At 41.3% G+C, this 26366-nt stretch overlaps 1 pseudogene across 1 annotated transcript; it reads right to left on the bottom strand.

The window, feature by feature from the left end:
- Positions 1-13866: 13866 nt before the first annotated feature.
- Positions 13867-17139, bottom strand: LOC148103080 (chymotrypsin-like protease CTRL-1; annotated as a pseudogene). Its single transcript, XR_015718621.1, has 5 exons — positions 17082-17139; positions 16510-16530; positions 16042-16252; positions 14850-15306; positions 13867-14388 (listed from the first exon to the last, which is right to left on the bottom strand). The product of XR_015718621.1 is annotated as a chymotrypsin-like protease CTRL-1 (transcript).
- Positions 17140-26366: the final 9227 nt, after the last annotated feature.

Raw genomic sequence — 26366 nt, 5'->3', positions numbered from 1 at the left:
GGAGGGAAACAACTGAAAATATGAAATAAACACATGTAAGCTGAGACTCTAAAGAAACAGTTGTTGTTGTTCTGCTTTTCATTTCGCCGTTTGTTGATTCACTTGAAGAGCGAGTAACGTAATACGGGTCAAGTGATCAGTCTGACATCAATCTTTCGTGATACATATTTACATTATTTGTACAGTACGAATGATTTGCGTTGGTACCTGCTCAAACGTCAGTCCTCTGTCTGCCTCGCTGCGTTTCTCTAACAGCGCACTCGCAGGCAGCAGCTGGCCCCGCCCCCTCACCCAGTCGCTCAGTGTCTGAGCTCGGATCATACCAATATTAGGGGGGATTTACGCACCGTCATAAATTCCCACAGTGTGCACTATGTGCTTCAAATATTGTGTGTAGTTTTTGTTTTATACAGTTGTCAGCCAGGCACCCCCCGCTCCGCCACTGATTGGCACCTGGCCGGTACCTGTGGTCGGCTCGGATGAGGAGATCCAGCGTCCCCGCCTTCTCTTACCTCGTCTTCGCTGCGGTGAATCCGCGGAATCTCCGGCCACTGAAACCGGTTCCCTGGATGGCTGTCACCGGTCTGATGGACCAGGATCGCCCTTGTTAACGCTTGGACGTTAGCAAATCAAACGTTCATACTGAAGGATTTCCTCTGTGTGACAGAAACCTGGCTAAGTGACGGTGAGTTAAGCGCTTTCTCAAAACTATCACCGCCAAACTGTTGGTATTTTAACTCACCGAGGACTACGGGCCGAGGTGGAGGAGTGGCCACAGTTTACAAAAGTACTTTTCACTGTGGCCAACTGTCACCTGTCACTTTCTCCAGTTTTGACCTGAATATGTTTGAGCTGGATCATCCTGTTCTCTGTGCGCTGATCTACCGTCCACCTAAATATAACAGCAACTTTGTTAATGACTTCTCTGAGTTCTTGGCTGAAATAATGCCAAAGTATGACAAAGTTTAATCCTGGTGATATGAATATTCATGGGTGTTGTCCTACTAAACCACTGGCTTTTAAACCTACTTGATGCTTTTAATGTTTTGCAGTCTGTCACTGGTCCCACTCATAAACATGGACACACTCTGGTTTTGTCTCATGGTTTACCTGTTTATAATCTTCACATTTATGATGTCGTCTTTTCTGAGTCTGTATTGTTTGAAACTTCTCTTCCCTGTAATATCACTACTTGTGTCCTCCTACTGCTTCTCGCATGTTTAATCCATCAAGTGCCGCCCAGTTTTCTACCGCCTTTAATAAGGCCTTTAATGTTGATTCAGAGCCCTCAGCTTGTGCTGACACTGAGGAGCTGACTGCAAAATCTTTCTCTACTTGTGAAAACATTCTGGATGCTGTTGCTCCTCTGAAGGTCAGGCGGCCTAAATCGAAGTCTGAGCCGTGGCTGAACGACATCATTCTGCAGAAAAGCAGGACGCAAATGGAAAAAGACAAGCTACAAGTGTCTTATGATATCTTAAGAGATAGCTGGCATAAATATCAGAAAACTGTTAAGAACCAGATATCCGCCTATTTTGCAGGTGTTATTAAGCACAGCCATAAGCCCCGTGTCTTATTTAGTATTTTAAACTCTGTTCTTAACCCTCCCCAATCCAACTGTACACAAGCTTCTGCTGAAACTTGTGAAGCTTTTCTAAATTTCTTTGTGGACAAGATTTTAACTATTAGAGCACATATTTGACCCCCATCTTATGACCCTTCTGTTACTTTTACGCCTTTAGCAGTTTTTAGCCATTTTGAACCCGTGTCTCTGTCGTATCTGGTAAAATTGTCACCCAAATCAAGTCTGGCTCTCCCACTGATGTCCTTCCCCCTCGCTTTTTTAAAGAAGTTTGGGGCACTATTAGACCTTATATTCAAAGGCTTAAAAACAGCAGCCTGACTTTAGGCGATGTACCTGTAACTTTTAAACAGGCAGTGGTCCAGCCTCTGCTGAAACGCCCTGGCTTGGATGCCTCTTTGTTGTGTAATTTCAGACCTATTTCAAAGCTTCCTTTTGGTTCTAAAATTTTGTAGTGTGCACACAGCTGAGGGACGGTCCATCGGCGGTGGAGCTGGCCATCCTGGAGTCCCTGAAGAGGCCACGCCAGTCTCCAATGGAGCATTTCCTCCTCAGCCTTGTTCCTGCTCTGGAGAGCAGCTGGGTCCTTTTTATTGCTGTCTCTCTGTAAATACTTATATTTTATGTTTAATGTTTTTCTGTGTGAGAATTTTAATATTATCTCAAATAAATGTTTATAATGACTAATGTCTCAGTTCTGCTACACAGCAAATGTTGGCACACGACTTGACACATGTAGAATTTATTTCATATTATACTAATGACAAAATATACTAATGCAGTGGGATGCAAAAGTTTGGGCAACCTTGTTAATAGCCATTATTTTCCTGTATAAATCGTTGGTTGTTACAATAAAAAATGTCAGTTAAATATATCACACAGGAGACACACACAGTGATACTTGAGAAGTGAAAAGAAGTTTACTGGATTTACAGAAAGTCTGCAATAATTGTTTCAACAAAATCAAGCAGGTGCATAAATTTGGGCACCACAAAAAAAGAAATGGAATAAATATTTAGTTTATATCAATGTGTGTGTCTCCTTTATGATATATGGAGTGCCTTTGTCTGGACGTGCTTCCCATCCAGAGCTCTACAGCAGAGAGGGAAGTTCCAGCGCTCCTAGAATCCCTCTGTGATGGACCGCCAGTCTCCAGGTGAAGGCACAGCCATGGAGTCGTCCACTAGACAGTCCCAGATGGCTGTCGCTACCTGGGGGGTGATCTGGCTCACCGTGGACACACTGACTCTGAAACTGAACGCGATGGTCCTGAAGGAGTCCCCGGTGGCAAGGAACCTGGACAAGATTGTTCAAAATTAGTATTATGTGTGCTGCAGTTACAAAATACATTATTCAAATTCCAAAATACTTTTGTGATGTCAGATTTAAATCATAAAATCTTACACAAAACATTTTGTAATTATAAGGATAATTACATAATATATATTAGATATAATATAAAACAGTCAGTTGTGTTTTGTTTTAACTTTAACATATCATAATTTGATTGGTAGCAACTTTTACCACTACAGTGAGCCAATCACTCATAATTCCTAAACATTTCAATCAGGTAGGAATGAAGTAAGACATTAATAGAAATAAAGAGTTGTATGTTGACATGTAGCCCTTTTCTTTCTTATATCATTGTTAATATTTTTGAAAAATTAATCTGTGATAAGACAGCATATCAAGATAGAATATGCTGGATAGAACCATATAACTAAAGATGAACCAAACTGTTCAGTTTTATCTAACTCTCAGTTTAAAGAAAGGCTGGTGACCCCTGTTATAGAGTCTGACAGCTGCAGGGATTATATACAAATATTCAACTATCCCAGAATTAAACCAGGTCTAAATAAAAAGGAGTGAGTATCACTACAAAGATTAACCCACAGTGGTCCTCATACCAGTTTGATATCAGCAAACACAGAGACCATACGTATGACACCACAGCCATGCTATCATTCAAACACTGATAACAGCATAAATCGAATTAAATCAGGACTTGATGAGACCTTTCGAGTATCACCAGAAATATTATAAACAGTCGTCTCCATACCACAGTTTGCTTTCAGTAAACACCGACAGCATTCACTGTTAGCACATCCATGTTAGCAGTGTATAAACGATAGTTTAGCATATATTAGTTACTTTTTTCCAGTAACGAGTAAAGTAAGGGATTACTATTGCAAAGACAGTAATTAGATTACCGTTACTTTCCCGTAGGAACGCTGCGTTACTGCGTCACTAAAACCGTGATTTTTTTGCAGAATGTCTCATGACAGTGACGTAAGCGAGTGCGACGTTCCTGACAACAGCTGTGTGCAGATCAACAATGGATCATATATCGAGTGCAGAGAGAGTATGAGCGTGCAGCGTTTAAAGCGTGGAAGTACTGACCTTACTTTGAGTTTGATTCCATAAAAAGTGACAAAAACATTAGTGTCCGTTGTGCGTGGGAAGAAAACTTCTTTTTACAGCGAAAAAAACCCCTAAACTTCCAAACAAGCACCGAGTAGCTACGACGTAATGGGAAACTCACAGAGAAACTCGCGGATTCTTCCACTGACCGCTGCACACCTGCACCAGGGTAACCCTCCGCCTACCCCACTCCTGCTTTACAGGTGAAAATAGAGCAACAGGACCGCTAGTCTTTGACTTTATTTATTTTCTGCTGTGTTTTACTTGCATCTATTTGAAAGACTGAGTGTAAACACACAAAATATTTTATTTTATGTGCTGGAATGTGCAGAAAATTACAGAGCCCCTCTGATGACATCCTCCAAAAAATAAATAAATTGTGGCCACAAAATAGTATAACGTGCCCCCGAAATACTTATTTGTGGCCAGGAAATACTATTTCGAGGGCATGAAATGCTAATTTTTGGGCACAAATTGGGTATAGCATGGCAACGAATTACGCATTTGTGGCAACGAAATAGATAATGTGCGCACATCATATTGATACATTGGACAGCTGTGTAGAGACATAAGCATAAGAGTAGGCTAAACCTATACACCATGGCCAGAGACAGTATGATTGAGTTTTATTTTTGTCATGGTCTGCGTGGCAGACCGTGGGTGTGTGGGGAAAGAGGACCCAAAATGCGGAACTCTGTGCGATTAATGCAGTGCGTTTATTTACAGTGAAGTAAACAATAAACAATAATAGGTCTAGCTCCCTCAGACCCAGATCCCTGACAATTTTAGGCTTGGAATGAGCTACAAATGCATTTTGAAAAGCCTGGCACTGAAAGGAACCATTATTATGGAGAGACATTTAAACAGGATATTGAGAGCCCAGTTGCTTAGCAGACGTAAGTACGACCCGGACGCTGGGATAGAATTTATTGTCAACCAACTGCAAGGGCCTGGGAAGGATCACAGTTATTGGTCAAGTGTTTCGTGCCCACAAATTAGCATTTCGTGCGCACAAAGTAGTATTTTGTGGCCACAATTTATTTATTTTTTGGACCATGTCATCAGAGGGGCTCCGTAGAAAATTTTAAACAAATTTCTTCCAGTCAGTGAATGTTTCATATAATAATGTACCCCGCCTCTCGCCCTATGACAGCTGGGATAGGCTCCAGCACCCCCCGCGACCCTGAAAAGGATAAGCGGAAGCGAATGGATGGATGGATGGATTATGTAGAAAAAGTAGAATTGGGCTGAAAGATCTATCACTTTATCACCTATTCAGGTTGTAAATCGTGTTTTTAAAAAGTAACTAAGTAATTAATTACTTTTGAAAATAAGTAATCAGTAAAGTAACTGGATTACATTTTTGGGGAAGTAATCAGTAATTAGTTACTGATTACTTTTTTCAAGTAACTTGACCAACACTGGTGATCACAGAGTGACATTACAGAGTGACATTACACAGACTGACCGTTCTGTGGTCAAACATGAAGGCATCAACGTGACCTCTGACCTTTATCTACAGTGTTTGAGTCTGTTTAAACTTTTTACATTGAGCCTCATGATCACTGTGATAACATGTGATCATTCAGCAGAGTTCATGGCTATACTGGAGGAAATGCATCTTTATTAGAAGGACCAGACCTCAGACCTCACACTTCCTTTCTTCTATTGGTCTCCAAACACCTTCTCACATTCACGTCTCTGTTCTAGTGTCCATGTCCCGCCCTCTCTCTCTTTGCTCGTTTGTCACTTCCTGTCATTGTAACCAGGGAGATCTGCCTGACCCAGGATCAGACACTGAACCTCAGCCTGAGGTGTAGATAGTTGATTATCATTCAGTTTAATTTGATTTATACAGCACCAAATCATCACAGCTGTGGACGCTCTTCTTCTATCAATAAAGTTATGTTGTATATTCACTCTCATGTCATTGACCTTTTACATTAGAGCAACTCATCTATTTAAAAACACTGAAAACTTACTGCAGCTGGAACAGCTGGAAGCATGACCATGTGCTTCTGTGCTTATGCACCATGGTAGGTCTCTCTCTCTCTGTCACACACACACAGACTGAACACACACTGCTTGATAAAGTTCAGCTTTCTTCTCCTGCAGATGCTTTGACAAGTCGTTTGCTGTCCCCATGACTCAGGACCCAACAGCGTCAGTGCAGCACTGACCTGCAGCCGTCTGTCTGAAGGCCTGAAACTCCTCCCACGCTGATCACAGGTGAACATCAGTCAGGGTAAACAACTGATCGATCTAAACTCTTTAAACGTCAAAATTGATCATTAGATTTTTATGACACAACAGTGGTGAGTGTTCCCATCTTCTGCTCTTTGTAACTTAACACGATCTTTCCGTTTTCCAGTTTTGGACATGATTTTGGAGTAAATCTTTGCAGTAGCGATTGACCGCAAAGTAAAGCTACTGGAAATGTACAACCCCACATCCGGTCTCAAAGCAGGAAGTTAGCATTTTCTCGTGCACAGGGTCAATTACAGTCACTGGTCCTGTAGAGTTCTTTACCAGGTGGTGTTGAAGAGCTCTCATGGACCCGGGACATGAAGGTGATGTAAGTGGCCCCAGAGATCTGAACCCAGTTCTGCTGGGTCCACGGTCGGTCTGAGAGCACAGCTGAAGTTAAATATACAGGAGATAAAGTTTAAGACGTGTTTGTTTCAGCTCCTGTGGGAACATCTTGTTCCCTCGTTGGCCTCTGGGACGCCCTATCTTCTCACATGTTCTTCACATCCAGTTGTTGGCTCGGTGTCTCGGTGCAGGAGATATCTGATCGTGCTCTCGTCTTTGTCGCTGACGCCTTGGTTCTGCTCGCGCCCCTCTCGGGTTTCTGTCCTCAGCTTTTCTAGTTTCTGGATTCTGTGTGTGGAGTGTCGTCCTCTTCCTGTAGAGCGCAGCGTCACACTGATTGTACACATATACATGTTGATGGTCAGTGGGCCGGACGAGTGAAGCTCCTCTTTGTGTCAGTGCAAAGATGTTTAAGTCCCTGTTGATTCCTGAGACATGTTAATATAAAGGAGCAGCTTCAGCAGCACGTCTCAGTGTTTCTACAGGACAAGGACGGCCTCTCCCAGTCACCACGGGGGGAGAGGTGGGCTTCCCCTGGACAGCTCTTCAGTCTGTCGCAGGGCGCTGTAAGACTTATTTAATATATTTAAAGTTACAGCCCAGAAACTGATGCCCTGCTTCATATTTTCCAAAGCTGTCCAATGGGCTGAAGTCTTTGGCCGATTCTGGTCCCCGGGCCTTATGTTTGACAGCCCTGCTCCAGAGGAGGCTGCCACTTTAAAAACATTTAGTGTTGCAGAGTTTTCATTGGACCTATAGGATCGTGGCCACGCCCTGTAAGCCGAGTTAAGGCAGCAGCACAGTTACACTAACAGCAGTCTGAAACTACAGGCTCAACAAACACAGTCACACAGCAGGTTTACTCTCAGTATCTGCAGCTGAAGGCAGCGTATCAGGGCTGCAGCTGGACTGTGGTTGGCTCCAGAGAAGAAGAGCAAACACATCTTCTCTTCCTCCTGAATAAATCTCAGACGCAGCAGGAAGCAGCTGCTCGACCTTCTGCACAGTTACACGACTGCTCAGGGTCACAATGTCAGCAGAGAGCAGGAAGCAGGTGTGCGCTGGACTCCTCACATATCACACGTGAGGGTCCGTGATAATAAAATCACAGGGATCCAGGTGTGTTACAGTTTAAACAGATGAATGTAAATCAGCTCCAGATGTTTGGATCTCATTCAGTCTCAGTTTCTTTCTCGCAGTTTTACGCTAGTTTGTCTCCTTCTGAGAGTTCAGCTCCGCTCACAGTGGTGACAGTGATGTTAAAGCTGATCACACATCACACAGGGATTTATTATGTTGGACATTTGAGACAAAGCTGGTGTGTGTGAAGTATTAATGATGTTTAGTGAGCGTAGCATCAATATGAAGACGAGGAGGATGTGAGGAAGAATCGTGTTTCATTAAATGAACGTTTAAATTTGAGTTTTGATGCTGTTTCACGCTCAGAGTAAACTTAAAAACAGAGTTCACAGGCACAAAGGTCATCAAAGGTCATCATCTGTCTGTCAGAGACAGGATCCTATATTACTGCTTACAGAGCACACTGTTAGCCTTTGCAGTAATTTCCATAGCTTAGCAAAATCAACAGTACAAAACTCTAAAGGATGTTAGCAGTGTAGTACTGTAATTTGCATGTAATTGTGGGAAAATTCCATGAAATTACATTATTTTTACGGTAACTCACCGTACTCATGGAAACAGCTGTAAAATACAGCAAATGTAACAATTGGTGATGTTACTGAGATTATACTATTACACCATCCGGATTTCTGTTGTTTTCTACTGTAGATCTGAGAGTAGTTACTTAAATCCTCATTCAGAGTGTATTACTATAAAATGCAATTCACTGTGAAAGTAGTATAACATATAAACTACAATATACAGCATCATTTTCAACTTAAGGAGTAAGTTGCAGCCACACTAAAATTTAATTCCTTGAACTGAATGGAACCTCATATATTAATAAATGTATTTGTTTATTCAAACAATGTGAAACATTATTAATACTATTAATTAATAGTATACTTGTAAGGTTAGTATTGTGATAGAGTCGAGTATATTTTAATTATACTCTTGTAGACATTATGACATTATGCTAGTACAATTATGGTGAACAAAAAGTACATCTAAAAGTTAATTTCAAGAATACTGTTATGTACTAAAATGGGGGGCAATATAGTCCCAAGAAGCATTATTAGTATACGTACTAGGTAAGGTATACTTGGGAAATATAATTGAAGTATACTTGTTTGTTGAATGGCCAGCAACAAAAACTGATGGCTACTTTTAGAGTGATGTTTAAAAATGACTTCATTTAGCAGGGTGTTCCTTTTTTCTCTTCTTATTCTTTCTTATACTGGACCTTCATTTGTTTTGTATAAGGTGGTACTTTTTAAGACACCTCTGCCTACAGTGAACTAACCTAATAATATGCTCTGGTCGTCATTTTGCACAAGTTAAGGTGTCACATCCATGAAACCTACACCACTAACCAGCATCAGTCCTACAACTTCACTCTCAAAATTAATAAATTCTGGGACAAGCAGAAACTGTATTTTTAGCGGTGCATTATGTTGCAGGCCAGACTGCTATTAAATGCACTCTCCCAAAGAAATAATTCCTTTGTAGCACCACTTCGTCTTGGTTCAGAAGAGATGTCCTGGATATACGTGATAATGTAACACGGGTGTTTATGTTTGTTCATGTTTAGCGCGTTGGGTTGTGTTTTTAAAACGATTGTTACGTTTTTAAAGCTTTTTAATGCGACAGGTGCGATAGCCGACTCCACACCTTCACCTGACGTGCAACGTGACGTATGACGCACACGTCGGGTATTCACTTTCAAAACAACAATGGGGATAGAAAATATTGCTCGAGGTTGTTAATGCTCCTTTCGCTGGTTGCCAACCACCATTAAATAACAACAAGAAGAAAATATTGATCTGCTTCTCTTAGTTTTGCACGTTTAAGCCGCAAGTCAGACTCAAACAAAGCTGCAAAGCAGGAGAACAACATGACCATCAACTATTCTGTGCCACAGATCCAGTTCGCTGCAGCACAGAGTGATGATGAGACCGTTAACATGTGCAACTTAGAAGTAGTCAGAGGTAACTGGATGTTCAGTCGGGTTAAATGCAAGGTTGATTGGATTATATCTGAAGATCGTATGCTATTCGTGATAACTCTGCTAGACTCCAAATTGCTCATCCATGCGCGAGTATCTCAAAATTAAATGAAACCACTTAACACTTTTTCCCTAAAACGGACTGACATGGGACACATTAAAGTTGGATTGACACCAGCTAATCAGTCTGAAGGTAAGTGTTTTTTTCACTTATTCGAGAGAAGTCCGAAATGCGTTCTTATTACTGTTTGTTTTGACAAAATGTCAATATCTATGAATGTGGAGACTCAAAAGACTAGTTAGGTAATAGTTGCCGATGGATTTATGAGACTTGATAGAAACTTGGACGTTTGCAACAGGTGAATCGGTGAGCTACCGAGGTTGTGCCCAAATGCTTAAAGCTGTTAGCTGGTCAGTGTTTTCAGGTGTGCTTGTACTACCTGTACGGTGTGGAGTGCTGACTAAGTCATGTTAAACCCTTTATAGCGTCGAGCTCAAATATCTTTTCATTTTTGTGCACTGTTCTCTTGTCGGCACACGTTTTCTGTTTATTGAAGCCTTTTGTGAATCATTTTGATCATGTAAAAACTGGGAATTGGTCCATATTGACAATACTCTTATTTTTTGCATTGCATGTGTCATTTAGGAAAGGTAATTGGTCACTGAACTTTTTGCAACTATGTGTATTTCTAAATTTTGTGGCTTCAGTGCACGCAAATTTATATTGTTCAGTTTGCATGTTAAAAGCCTGCCAAGCACCCCGAAGGTTAATTATGCTTGTTAAGAAGTCATTTATGAAATAGAGCTGATTAGACCATATTAAAATCTCTGTTTGGCACAGGAGCTTTTCGTGGACACAGGTATCCAGTCTCTGTTTTGTTAGCTCAAATTTCTGTAATTTCCTTGATAAACCAAGGTTGTTGGACATGTGTCTCAGTGAATCCAGCAAAGTAACAATATCAAATTTCACATTACATATTACTGATCAACGTAGTAGTCTAGCTACACCAACAGCAGAAATACTGAAGTCAATACTGTAAAGTTTAACAGCAGCACAAACTATAAACTCCAAAATAACCATACAGTTGATTCATCTCCGGTAATTTAATTGGGCTGACTCTTTGTTAGGTGTGTTTAATGTGCAGAATAATTCCCAATTATGTACAATTATAATATGTTAAAACGGACTTGTGTACATAAGGCCATTAATAATTAACTGTACGTAGCTATTTGCTTTATGACTATCTAGACAGTGTGAAGAAGTGAAGTATTGAAATTATTTTATGTTGCATAATTACAATGACAATGTTGCCCCTATACATTTAAGGACAAAGTTCAATGACCACCACCTGCTGGATGGTGGGTACAGAGGGGCGTGTAATTGTTGAGCTGGACAAAGAGAACACCTTTGCTGATGCGATGTCAGTCTTTGGTTCATTCTATGTATTGAACCTGGAATACCAGGAGTCAGCGTGTGCAACACTGGAACTAATTCAGAGGTATGTTTGAACAGTTAGCTAATAGTGATAGATGATGATGATGAGTAACTCATTATTTCAAATCACAACTCAATGTTACTGTATGTTACTATTTATTATGGCATGTTTTAAGTTTTTTTGTAAGGATAAACCCTGAAGAGGGAACAAAATGTACCTCCAAGGTTGGGACAAGCAGAAAGCCTGGGACCACTGTGAAGCGATAAACCCTCATGTCACAACTTTCCTCCAGCGACTTACTGAATTTGAGTGGAGAACTTCAAATTAGGTAATTTGCCATTTTTAGTGAATTCCTTGTATAATTTAATTGAACAATGTGTTGTTACCTGTGTCTCCACAGATGATCCATGGCCCATGCTTTCTGGACATTTACACAAGACGAACAACAATGAAGACAAGCTCTCTCGCCATCTTGCAAGACGCTGTCTCTGTCCAATAGGTTTTTTTGAGTGCAACAGTTTTGATTTTTTTTCCTTCTTTTACCCGTTTGTTAAAAATTATTTCAGCTACTTACACTTTAATTGTCACATGTATTGGCTCACCCTACAAATCAATGAACTCAGTCCACAAAGCAAGATCAGGGTTCAGTGCAGGTCAGTCAAGTTCCTTCACACCACACACGCTCATCCATGTCCTTGTGCACCCTGTTTTGTGCATTGATTTGGTGGTGTGAGCCAGTATTTTGGACAAAGTGTATATAAAGGCAGACGTGTGGGGCTTGATATTATATTCATTACAATTCAGTTTATATGTATGGTGCCAACAAAATGAATGCCACGGCACTTCACACTGTAGGTTTAAGACCCTACAAAATATAACTAAGAAAACCCAACACTTGAGCATATGTTATCTGCCATGATATGGATATGACATAATATCGTTATTGTTTGTACAACCATCTGAGGAAATAATGGATTACAGGGTTTAATAAAAACAAGTGCTTCCTCAATGAAAATATGTTTTCAGTTCTTTTCAGTTTTTGATTTTGGAAATGTGTATTTCAGCAGAGGAAAATCAGAACTGAAATAAAGTGGTGTAAAGCACATGAACTATATTTTGTGTGTGTGTCTATCTATCTATCTATCTATCTATCTGTTTGTCTATCTATCTATCTATCTATCTATCTATCTATCTATCTGTTTGTCTATCTATCTATCTATCTATCTATCCATCCATCCATCCATTTTTTTTGGAACCCTCCAGTCTCTTACAGTATGTTACTGTTAACTGAAATTACGGTCAATTACGACCTGTTAAACAGTAAATGGCTGCCTGTTGGGACACGGTGTCCTCTAGCAGAGATGAATATTTTTGGCACTGATGATGCGTGATGACGGTAAGTTACTGGTTAATATATTGCAGTTTATTACCTTGCAGCGGGCTTACAGTGACATACCGTGAATAAACGGTAGTATACCAATTTCTTAATCACAGTATGTTGTTACTTTGTTGACGTAATTTACGACATAATGACATACCGGTATCTCACTGGCGTCACTGTCGCCAGTGAGATACCGTAAAAAAGGCTACGGTGCGTTACCATCATTTGTCCAAGAGTATTATACCACACCAGCAAAAAACGGTATCGTCCTGCAGAACGGTAAGCTGCCGTAACACGGCGTCACGGTATGACGCTGGCAACAGTGACGCCAGTATGTTACCGTAAAGTGGCGATGAAAAGTCTAACAGTGTATGCTTTAGCAAAAAGGAAAGTTTGAAGCCTAATCTTGAAAGTAGAGATAGTGTCTGTCTCCTGAATCCAAACTGGAAGCTGGTTCCACAGAAGAGGGGCCTGAAAACTGAAGGCTCTGCCTCCCATTCTACTTTTAAATACTCTAGGAACAACAAGTAGACCAAAACATGTCCTGAAGCACTCACTTTTAGAAAAAAGAGACTCCAGAAGCAAACTTTAGGACCAAAGTTCACATATTTGTTGTTGTTTGGTGGTTTTTAGTTCAAATTGCAAATTCTAAATGTTTTATTCATGTACATTCTGAGAGCCTTATTCTGTAAAATCTGTCAAATCTAAAATTTTCTTTTTGTAAAACAAAACAACTAACAGATGTTGAAAGGAGTAGTGATCCTGAAAAATGGACATGTAGCAGATTTGATGACACTTTTACACCTCAAACAACAAATTATTTCCAGGTGGCGTGTTTAGCATAAGATCGTTTAAAGCATTAAATTCAGCGTCTCTCTGCCGTTCTCTTTACCACTACACTCTCTGTCTTGGCAGTGTCTTATTCTAAGTGGGCGAGGAACGAGATATGTTCACTTATCTGTGTGTGAGAGAACTCCCTCAGTGTCCGTGTAGCACTGGTGTAACACAAGTAGTGGCCTTGTTAGACCTGTTAGTGCTACTTCGTGCCTTCTTTGCATGTGGTATAGGCAGTGTAGTTACATTTAACCACAGTCTGAGGACAGATGGGAAATATACAAAAAATTCCACCACAAAAGAAGATTTCAAAGGATTTTAATAGATTAGTTTCAGATTTTGAGCAAACAACAGAAATAAGTGTGTGATAACAACATCTCACTCCTCAGAATTATGTAGGAAGGCTTCATTTTGTAATGATAATCAGTTTTTAGACATTAAAGCAAATACAGACAGATGTGTAGAGAAAATAATCACATAAAAATAATAACTAATAAGAAAAACCCTCCTGATGTCCATAAATCTAGTGAAATAAAAGGTTCCTAAAGTTATAAAGTAACATGTCAGGTAAAGTTCTTCATGTTTGTACTTGAACTTGAGTAAATGTGTTGATCTAGTTTCCAACAGTTGCAGCAAACACATGGAGCAACACAACGAGAACACACAGTGAGGTGAAGTGAGTGAAGTGGATCAGGTTTTCACCACTGCAAAACACACCCACACATGTCGGGGAAGTGGGAGGAGCAGTGGGAGGAGCGGTGGGAGGAGTGGTGGAAGGGGAAGTGGTAGCAGCGGTGGGAGAAGCAGTAGGAGGAGCAGTGGTTTGTAATGAACTGTGTGGGGAGGGGAAGGTAACAAAGCCTGGTGGTGTCCCTGTAACTGTGTCGCTGATCCATTTCTGGTACTGGGACACAGGAGTGTAGACTGAAGGAGAGAAAGAGCATCCAGGAAAAATGAAAACTCCACTCTGCAGCCAGACGGATCCACTCTGAGTCATCAGTGGTGCCCCAGCAGTTAACTGTGGAAAGACAGTGATGAAAGTTATCAGGACAGATGTGTAACTCTTAGAGGTCGACCTTTGTCACCCACTAAAGTTTGAACTTTGTTGGTAGTTTTGTTACAAACTGCTGAAATAAATTAAGTAATAAATAAATTGATCATCCCAGTATAACACAGTCAGTAACACTTCATGGATATCAGTCTGTCCACTGAGGAAACATGAACCACTGTGAATCCACTTCAGCTGCTTTGGTGCAAATGAAAGTGACGATTCCACAGACAGAAAGTTTCAGGCAGCTCGTTTAAAGGAATCAGTTTCATCAAATAAATTAGAGGCTTTAGAAAAAACAACCTTTGATAAACATGAATATTAATATTTATGGTCAATTACAGCAAAACAAGTAAACCAAAGTGTGACTAAAGGTGAGATTATCTCAGTGACAGTCAACAACAGATTATAAGAAATAAACTTGTGCTTACAAAACATAAACCTGTCGCTCCAGTACAGATGATGCTGTCTGTGATCCCTGGATATCTGGCTTTGCACACATTGTTTCCCACTATTGGTACAATTTCCTCCTGCAGGTTATTGCTGATTACTAGTTGGAGAGAATTTAAACATCAGGCTTTTCTAAAGACTCCAACACAATACTGCAAAGTAAAATAAAATAAAATATTTTATGATTTACCAAAGTCGATGGCCCAGCTGCTGGTCTCATTGTTGAAAGTGCTGTTTTGTGAGGCTAAGCAGATCGGCTGAATGTAGTCTGTGAAATTCACAGGAGCCGACAGCTTCAGAAGACAAATGTTGTTCTCACGAGTCGACGAGTTGAATCCAGGATGGCAGGTGATGTTTACCACTGTGCGATTCACTTCATTGGGGTTTGGACCTGAGCGGCTGGTGCTGCCCAGATAGACCACCCTGCTACTGAAATCCCTTCACACACAACAGATATTTTTATTGTGCCTCATGCTGATCATCAGCACAGGGCAAAGCAGTCGATGCCACGAGTTAACTTTTTCCTTTCAGTCCTTTGTTGTGTGTGTTTCTGTGTGTGTGCGTGCACAGGTGGTTGAAAGTCAATCAAAGTCAACTTCTGCTGATCCTGAAGGTCTCTTTTAAATGCCAGCATTACAGAGTGCAGGCTTTGGATATCAGCCACAGAGCTCATGTAACATCTGTTTACATGTTGTTGAACTGAGCAGTGACTGTGACGTGAGGTCAGCTGATCACAGCTGCACACAAACAAAACACATGACTGTGACTTTTCCTCACTGAGTCTTTTCTCTCCAATCTCAGTTTCCCAGCATGTGTTCATTTTAGAGCCTCACAGGGGTGTGTAGTTGTTTTTAATAGCAGCAGCTTCCCCATTTAAAGTCTTTATGCTAAGCTAACCATCTTCTGTCATCAGTGGACAGAAAAATCAATGCTTCTCAAATACAATGAAATCTATGAAATGACTTTATAGTTGAAATTAAACTAATGTGGCGTCTGGTTTGATTGTTGTGCAGACAACTTTGCAGTTCAGCACTTTGGTCAACAGCTGTTGTTTTTAAATGTTAGAAGAAGTGAGGAAATATTAAAAATATCTCTAGTGCACATGAATGCTACACTTCACCTTCATCATCATATTAATATTCAACAAAGTGTAAACTTGCAGCACTGACTCACAGTGACATGATGGATGCAGCTGTCAGCACCCACTGGTCGTTGATCAGAGACCCTCCAACACCAAAACTGGTAGGCACACCTCCAAAACCAACATCAATCTCTGGAGGCCCTCCACCAACTCTTATATCAGCGTACCAGGGCCAACTTCCTGGTGCAGCGTTTCCAGCTCCTACAATGCTGCTGCTGCTGTTCACAGCCCTGCTGCCACATGCTGACAAAGCAGAGAGAGCACAGCTAAACATTAAAACCACTGAGAGAGAAAACACTGATCGACGCTCTGCTGGGAGATCCTGAGCTCTGACATTCATGTGGAAGTTACTCAGACTGTGGTTTACATGTGATCCACAGATGTCCCTCCTCTGTGTCAGAAAAGATTTTACTGAACAAAAATCATTTCACAGGTTTATATGTGCTCATTGCTGTACAGCTGACAGAAGGAAGACAGGTTAAATGTCTTTGGATGCTTACCGGGCTGCTGTGAGTGACAACCTGAAAATGAGAAAACACAGACAAACCTGTGAAAGTAAGCAGTGATTGTTTTCTTCAACTTGAAGAACTGATCACACTAAACACAACACTTTAATGCTGACTGCAGTTACAACCTTGATGAACTGGTAGGTCAGAGTCACCTGTGTCGTTACTCTGGCATCAAACCTTTGCCTCGGTGTTCCTCATCAAATAAATGTTCTCAGTTTACTCAAACATCAGTAACTGTAATATAAAGTTACTCTCTGCTGAATGTCAGCTCATCAACTGTTAGAAATCCAACACAACAAAGTAAACTAACGAACACGACAACACGTCTGTAAAAGAAACTGTTGATATCAAATAAAGAAGAGTGAAGACGTCCACTGACTGTGACTTCGTTACATTATCATATTAAATACGATGCTGAATGACATTAATGCTAAATGGACTCTTTCCTTGTATCCAGGAGCAACATTTCATTTAGAAACATTTGTACCTGTAATTAATCTCGTTCTTCTTCCACCCCTGATAAAACCTCAGCAATGAGAGGAAGGAAATTCAAAGTTTCTCACCTTTGCAGAAGAAAATGATCAGCACAGTGACGCAGCACACAAACTGTTGCAGAGCCATGGTTAACTGAAACTGTTTCAGCTCATCTTAGACTTTAAATATGTCAGATGTATGCTCAGCTCCACCTGTTTCTAGAAGTCATCAGGGCCCCACCAAAGAATCAGGTCAGACTGGTTGGTCTTTGTGCTGTTTTCAGTGCAGTTATGCAGAAGGCACTGAAAGTTGGAGCAGGTTCAATTTTCAATCACAACAACAGTCAGCTGATGCTGCTTTATACTGTAAGGTAGACCCTACAGTAGCAGGTGAAAGTCCCCACACAGCAGACTGCAATCAGACCTGATCAGTTTGTTACTGGTATCATGTTTTTGGGATTTGTTACACACACTTTGGGGCAAACATGACACTTTGTAGCTTACAAATAATCCTGTTAAATTAACACCACAGGAGAGAGAGGGGGGCAGTGTGTGTACATGGGTCTTTATGTCTTTGTGTGGGTCACTAGTGGGTGGGGTGGATCAGGGGCTGGCTGACCCTTGGCCCCAGTGGGATATGGTCACCTCTCCCCTCTGGACACTTCAGCCCCTCCCTGGGATGCGGGGGCTGGATTGTCCCCGGGGTCTCCCTCCATCTCCTGCTGGGATGGACACCTGGATGTCACAGAGATGTGTCGGGTCTCTGGTACTCTCGGGGGCTGTGGATGGTCCTGGTTCCATCTCAGTCTGCCTCCATCTCCTGCTGGGTGTCCATCCCTCATTATCACGTACATTTGTGACACTCTCACACACACAATAAGAAGATTGTTGGTTTATGTATGTTCTCATTTTTGTGTCCCAGGTGTCGTATCTTTGTTTTGGTTTTCGGTCTCTTACAGGTGCAGCAGTGGGCGATACATTTTATTTGTTTCTATCAGAAAGCCCTCAGACAGGTTTCCTTTTTGTTTTTCCTCTGCAATGTCTGCACTCTCTGTTCATATGAAATCATTTAAAGAACATATTTTAACATCGCACTCAACAACAAACAAAAAGTCTCTTCAACAGCTAAACTGCTTTATATTTCTTCACGTCAATATACGAGCCACCAGTAGGAGTGACGGGGGCTGCGAGTTTGAGACCTCTGCTCTAGAAAGTCCTACTCAAAGCAGAAAGGTGCTCAAAAAGCCATATTTAGTTTGCTGTAATGTCATCAAATGTCATTTTTGTCACATGTACCAAGACAGAGTAGAAAGCACTGACCACGGCACTCTTTCATGGAGCTTTGCTCTCATGGGGTTTTTGCTGGTTTTGAAGCAAAACACAAACTGTGACGAGGAGACGTCCAGGTTACTCAACAACAGCCACTTCTAGAGGGAGGTAGGCAGAGTTTGTTGACACACACAGGTCTTTTTAAAGGAAAACAGCCATGATTAAGCTAGAGATTAATAATATTTTTCAAAGTGGACTGACAGGGTAGCATAACAGATGGATGAGCTTACAGATGACTGTGTTGCTTTGGTATTTAGTTTGTTACCAAGCTAATATGCAAATGAACGACTCTTCACATGTGCTGCCAAACACACCTGTGACAAATATCTGGAGTATCTGGTTCTGCACGTATAGTGAGATGTTCTGGCATCCTTTTAATGAATTCTCTGAAGTCTTAAACAGATGACGCATGCTTCTCATCTTGGAGGTTCAGAGAGGCTTTGGAGCCCTGAGTTTTGTTCAGGTTTTGAGGAGAGGGTGGTGGGGGGAGGACAGTGGGGAGGAACACATCATCTCGGGAAAATCACCAACCACAGGCTTATGCTGTTCAGCAGTAACTTTATTTACACGCACAGTTGTTGTTCTAACACACAGCTGCAGCTCTCCTGCTACCAGCTCCACATACCAACAACAACACGACAGGACCCAGTTCAGTCTTTGTGGATGACCTGCAGGTTTGCTTGTAACAACTTTGCTTGTAAGCCACGAAGGAGCACAGAAGATGCAGCGCTGCTGTCAGTTAATACAGCTACACATCACTGACAACAAACAGATGCTCAGACAAGACGTTTATTTGTTGATTTGACTCTAAAACAATGAGGACACGCATTTTATTGCAGTGATTAATTATTCACTGGATCAGAGACTTTCTTACTGATCGTCCACAGAAAGTTTGTATGAATGTTTTATCTGATGAAATCATTGTTAGTCCTGCAGCGTGTGTCAAGGGTGTGTCTGAGTAACAAGCTGAGCTTTATTAAAACTCGAGGGGAGTAACAAAGATCACAAGACGAAACAAGAAGTTATCTATAAGTTTTCAATTACATTTGCTACACACATCAGCAAAAGCACCACTGTGTGTTGGAACAGGAAGTGATGCCACAGAGAGAGCCAACACCAACTGACAGCACCATCCACTTTGTCCATGTGCTCTGGTGAAATGCTGACCTAATGAGGTCCTTGCCAGTGCGGTCAGACTGGACTTCCATTCACCAGCTGACTCCACGCAGGATGCCCCTCAAACCAATCTTTGTGTCATTGTGGGATTTTTGTGTTTCCACATGTGACACGTCTAAAACATGTGTTGAGAATAGATTCCTTGATATAGATCAGAGTTAAAGAGAATATAGTTTGCTTGCAACATTATAATATTGTGGTTAATGAGTGTAAGAATACAAAATAGAAAAAAAGGCCTGAGATGGGAACAAAGAACTGAGGTACAGGCAGGAGGACAATCAACCCCCAGGACAGTAGCAGGAGTTACTGACAGTGAGGAGCAGACAAAGGGCAAACGGACACTACCTTAAAAGGAGGTGGGGGTCAGGGTGTCAGCACCCTTGGCCACTGTACTAGTGTATTTCCATTGTGGGGGTGTTTACTGTAGGGGGGAGGAGACCAGAGGTTATAACTGTAACTGTGGAGTTCTTTAGATCAGCCTTTAGCAAAGGACTGCAGTGTGCTGATCTCCAGATGGATCTGTAAGAATAATGTTAATAAAAGGATTGTGTAAAACATGGAAACATCTCAGCGTGATCTCTACCAGGACCAAAAGAATCGCAGAGACCGGCGTTGTCTCAACACATGCACACAATTTGAACACAAAACAGGGACTCATTTGTTACCACAGCCAGATGCTGAGAGCCATTTCCTTGTAGTGCTGTGTCTATATATATGAACCATTAGATGTTATTGGAATGATTGTCAGCTTTGATAGTTTCATGTATGTTTAGCTGGACGGCTGTTTGATCCTCGACATGTTTAAAGGTGTCCAGTCCTGAGACACTGGGGGTGGAAACAGCTGTGATGTCATTGGACTGTCACAAAGACAGAAGTGCATGAAGTGAGCAGCCAAGGATCCGCTGATGTTTTGGATTCAACAGCATTTGAAAGGCTATGGAACGCCAGGACTGGACACGCCTTTGTTCTTGCTTCAGGCTCTCATGTGTTTACTCAGACTCAAGCCCTGCTGTCCTATCATGCCAAAATATAGAAAACTGTCAGGTAATGAGTTGGAATAAAGTTGAATAAAACCTTGAAACACAGAGATGATGATATTTTATACTTCTTGCTTTATAAACAGTCAAAGCAAACGGGGTCATTTTTGAGCCCAGAGGACAACAGATGTGATTATTTGCTGCCAGTAAAAAACTTGTAGTTTAAAAACAGCTTCCTAAATTAACTTTGACATAAACCCGTCTGTGATCATCTGTTAAAGCAACCGACTCTGGTTGTGAAACGATAATCACGATAACTGATGATTTAATTTATTTTTTACCCAAAAACAAAGAAAAAATTCATTTTTATGAGGTTTTTATCAGACTTAAATTTGAAATGGAATAAAAAAAATGTTTAAAAATGTTTGAATTAAGTTTTAATTAAAAATGGTGGAAAAATCCACTTCATATTAATTAAGTATCAATCAAACCAGATGGGGACATTTTTGACCCCTGAGGACCACAGGTGTGATTATGTGCTGCCATATAAAAATTTATAAATGCTTCAAAAAAAACTTTCTCACTAAAGTTCAACATACAGCATTCTTTAGTTAAACAAATAGTCAAAATTATCTAAACAATTAAATATTTAATTTTCTTGTTTTATTTTCGCTTAAAAAACACAGTGTACTTTATGTAAACAAGGTCTGGTGGCCCTAAAATGTAAAATGTTGGGTAAATTATGTGTTAGTGTGTTGGTCTTAAGTAAAACTAAGGTGTAACACTGAATTGATTGACAATTTATACTTTATACTTTAAAAAACACTCAAATGAAGTGGGGACATTTTTGACCCCTGAGGACCACAGGTGTGATTATGTGCTGCCATTTAAAATTTATAAATGCTTCAAAAAAACTTTCTCACTAAAGTTCAACATACAGCATTCTTTAGTTAGACAAATAGTCAAAATTATCTAAACAATTAAATATTTAATTTTCTTGTTTTATTTTCGCTTAAAAAACAGGGTGTATTTTTTGTAAACAAGGTGTGGTGGCCCTAAAATGTTAAATGTTGGGTAAATTTTGTGTTAATGTGTTGGTCTTAAGTAAAACTAAGGTGTAACACTGAATTGATTGACAATTTATACTTTATACTTTAAAAAACACTCAAATGAAGTGGGGACATTTTTGACCCCTGATCACCCCAGGTGTATGGAAATCGGGAGGACATTATGAGGGTTAATTATTGACACATTTAATTAATTATTTAATGATATATTTATTTATTTCATTTTGGCAGTCCTGGCGCCTGGCTCTCACCATGAAATAATTTTATCTGTCAACCTCACCCATCAAACTCAGGGGTCGGGGTTAACGCTGATCGACTCAAAACCATTGCTTTGGCCTGGTGGCCATTGTTTTTAGCACACAACAACCAGCATGTGGAAACTAACAGAACTGAACTTTGAAAAACCCTGTTTGTGTGTCACCAAATACAGTTTTAATATTTTTTTAGCCGAGAATGTAGTGGTTTAATCTTCATGTGTCTGGTCGGTTTGTCAAGATACAGCCTCTTTGCAAAAGTGCTTCGATGATGTCGGAGATGTCTGCCCAGTCTCACGGCAAAGCGTGGATAGACCCGCTCGCCTCGCAAGCAATCGATCTGTTATTACCGCCGACAAAGCGCAGGCCCCGGTACACCTGTAATAACTCCCGCTGACACGGACTTATTTTACTGAGGTTATATTTATCAGGGTTTTATTTCCTGATGTTCTTATGTGTCCTACGTGTTTCAGTCGCCAATTCTGAATTATAACTAACATTAAAAACATGTTTAAGGAGGAGAGAGAGCAAATAAATTCGATTAACAGCTGATCTTTGGGCTTTTGTTCAGTCATCAGCGTGACCTGATAAACGCATAAAAGAGATAACGTTGGTGTTTCCTCATGTAGTAACTGCTTTAACTGTACAAAGGTTGTTCGACACTATGACACACATACAGACTTCATGATGTTCGGCTAATATTTTTATTGTGAATATTAATCATGAGGGTAAACGGACCTGTACACCACAGAGCGAGGTCAGCATGTCCACGATATCTTCAGCTCTCTGAGGTAACACAGAGTTTCCCAGCTGACTAATTTAACTGTCATCTACAAATAACTCACGGGTCATATCAATATGATTTTACAGAAAATCATCCTTATTACTGCCAACTATTCCAGAGACGTGAACATCTACAGCATAAAGAACACAAATATATAGCAGTCTAACAACACTGTAACAGAGATGAACCGTCAGTTTGTCACAGATCAAAGTGGAATGAAAGCGATTGGTTGAACAGGTGTGATCTGTGTTTTCTGCATTTTCATCAGCGTAAGAGACTCAGCAGTTATAACAGTTATACATTTAACTAGAAAGAGAAAATTTCAGAAGAAATTTTAAGTGTGCCTATGCCGCTGCTAATCAGTGTAGTTTGCCATTCATACGGCTACAGAGAGTAAAACTCAGCAGAGCAGCTATTCTCCACCAACAAACACCGCTCACGCCTCACAGATGACAGCTTACAGTTTTGTGTAAAGATGAGGTGACTTCGTACAGCCCCGATTTGTAGACGCTGTGCACAGAGGTTCATGAGCAGAAGTCCCATTGTACCACGGCAGACCTGACAATGTTTGCATGAACACGCTTTGTAGCATTACTTTATTGACCACTTTTCACACATGGTTGCTGTACCCACACAGCCGGCTGTAGCTTTTCATCTCACAGCCCGACACACACCAAAAAAAAACAGTCGAGAGAGCACAGACTTTACGCCTGAGAGGCGTGATTGCAGATGCCGCTGAGATGGGTCCACCTCCCCTGCAGCGGCACTGCAGACGACGCCACACACATCAAACACGTAAAATATTTATTCACTTATGCATTCACTTATTTTTACACAGTGTTCTGGATTATATAACAATGGCCTACAGCCAATCTTGTGTATTATTATACAAACTTTGGTTGTAAGATTCAGATAACTATTTAATAAAAGCTAAATATTTTATATGAGAGTAAGAAAGAAAAGTATTTCTTTGTGCCCCCCTTTCCCTGTTAATGTCCTACCTGGCCCCCTGGCAAAAGCTTTGCTAGATCCGCCCCTGCACAGTTACCAGCTGTCAGCTACTTAGAAAAGGATCCTGGTGTTATTTGTCTCTCAGAAACAGTTCATAACTTCAACTCATTCATGTCACCTAAAAGGTAAACCTGTTTCTCCATCACCAGTTCAGCTCTGATGATTCAGTAAGGACATCTCCTGGTTAGGACCAGCCCTTTTTTTCAGCTGTGTCTCCAGCAAACATCAGCTGATACTAGAAATTAAAATCAAAGGAATTCTAACAACAGCTGATCAACCTTAAACGTGCTGCTGTTGTTTAGCTCGATAAACAAACAAGAGAGAAAAGCCGATCATTGATCAGTTTCATGACTGAAGTTTCAACAAGCGAGAGAATGACAGGAGAGGCTGTCATAAAGTTCAACATCAGTAACTTAGCGCGCACACAGCTGTATAGAAACTCCGTCGTGCTACAAATAAACTACACCTAAACTCGGTTTATATCTGACCCAAATAGAGTGCAGTTCATAACTTCTTACCTGAAATTCAGTTCACCTCGCGCTCCTGCCTTCGGTTTCCCTTATCCACGATTGAGCTCCGCGTTAGCTACCACCGGTCGATCGGCGGCCGCCTCGCCGCCTCGTATATCTCTTTCCCCACATGTCCTTTCTGTCAGGGCTAGCTGCCCTTTGTTGGAGCTCCGCGTTAGCCACCACCAAACAACTCAGTTATTTTTCCCACATCGACCAGCATCTGGACAACCACCTTTCACTGTTTATACCGTTACTAAAATTAATAAATGAATTATCGGCCATATAAACGAAAAATAAGTCCAGCTAAGAAACAGTCTCTTGGCGATCAATCGGGTGGTGAAACGAGTGTCAGCCGCCTCACTGTAAGCCAAGCCCGGGTGCTTTTTAGCGAAGAGACGCTAGCCGCGCTAGCTACTTAGCCGCGCTAGCAGCAACATCGTAAGTTGCTAATATGGGATGTTTTGACAAAACGAGCAGATATTTGACGTTTACACACCTACATTCTCGCCTGAAAATATCTTAAAAGTTTATTTTGTGACCTAGAAACAGTAATAAAAGCAATATATTAAACGAAGTGGTGGCCGCCATTGTTTCACTCGGTAGAGGCGTGCTATGAATTGTGGGATATGGAGTTTTCCACCAAGCATACACCCTTGAGGTTACCGTAACTATTCAATGGTTCGCGCAACCTTAAAAATTCCAATGGTTCCTGAAAGCAGCGACGCTGTGCGCGCCGTTGATGTTGTCGTCATTACGGTAATCCAAATACGGGTAGACAGGCCGTACCACCCCGACATACCACTAGAGAGAGCCTACACACCACAAATGAAGTCTGTTTCTATGGGGCCAAAAGTTGAATCTTTCTCATGGGCCTAGAAATGGGCCTAAATTTGCACTAAAATCTAAATATTTAAAAAACTATAAAAGTCATGAACACCAAAAGTCATAGTCAAAGGAGCTTGCAAAGAAAAGCGTCTGGACTTCTTTAAGTTACTTGAAGACGTTTCACCTCTCATCTGAGAAGCTTCTTCAGTTCTAAGGTCAAATGGTGGAGAGTCCCAGATATAACCCTAGTGGGAGTGTCCCCCCACAGAGGGACAAAAGGACCCCCTGATGATCCTCTAATCGCCTGAGCCAAGGTGTGGAACTGGGTGTGGGTCCCAATCAGCCAGAGTTTCGGGTGAGTTCATTGTGAAACCTGGCCCCACCTTATCATGTGATTTCCTGAGGTCAGATGGCCCAGGGTGTGAGTGGGCATTAAGGCGTCTGGGAAGGGATCTCAAAACTGGATTATAGATGGCAGAGAGTTGGTGTCGTAAACCACCGCCTCTGTTCAAAGATGGTCGCTCACAGTGGACATAGATGCTTCTTTCACTCCTCTTTCAAACCAGCTGTCCTCTCTGTCCAAAATGTGAACATTGGCATCCTCGAAAGAGTGTCCTTTATCCTTTAGATGCAGATGGACAGCTGAATCTTGTCCTGTGGAGGTCGCTCTTCTGTGTTGTGCCATGCGCTTGTGAAGTGGCTGTTTGGTCTCTCCGATGTAGAGGTCTGGGCATTCCTCGCTGCTGTACGGCATACACCACATTGTTAAGTCTGTGTTTTGGAGTTTTGTCTTTCGGGTGAACCAGTTTTTGTCTGAGTGTGTTGCTGGGTCTGAAGTACACCGGGATGTCATGCTTGGAGAAAACCCTCCTGAGTTTCTCTGATACACCGGCTACATAGGGGATGACAATGTTGTTGCGTCTGTCCTTCTTATCCTCCCTCGCTGGTGTCTGATCTTCTTTTCTGTGCCTCTTTGCTGACTTTAAAAACGCCCATTTAGGATAGCCGCACGTTTTGAGTGCTTCCTTTACATGTGTGTGTTCCTTCTTTTTCCCTTCAGGCTTAGAGGGAACATGTTCTGCCCGGTGGTGTAGGGTCCTAATTACTCCAAGTTTGTGTTCCAGAGGGTGATGGGAGTCAAACAGGAGGTACTGGTCCATGTGTGTGGGCTTCCGGTAAACTTCGATGTTGAGGTTGCCATTCTCTTCAATGTGCACAGCGCAGTCCAGGAAAGGCAAACAGTCATCCTTTGTGTCTTCCCTGGTGAACTTGATGTTTTTATCCACAGCGTTGATGTGCGCAGTGAAGGATTCCACTTCTTGTGTCTTGATTTTGACCCAGGTGTCGTCTACACCTACACATGTAGACGACTCAACAACAGCCACTTCAAGAGGGAGGTAGGCAGAGTTTGTTGACACACACAGGTCTTTTTAAAGGAAA

This window comes from Neolamprologus brichardi, chromosome 3, assembly GCF_056152115.1.
Source record: "Neolamprologus brichardi isolate AB-2024 chromosome 3, ASM5615211v1, whole genome shotgun sequence".
In the NCBI taxonomy this organism is placed as follows: domain Eukaryota; kingdom Metazoa; phylum Chordata; class Actinopteri; order Cichliformes; family Cichlidae; genus Neolamprologus; species Neolamprologus brichardi.
Note: the sequence above shows the minus strand (reverse complement) of the source record. Positions and strands in the feature narration are given on the sequence as shown.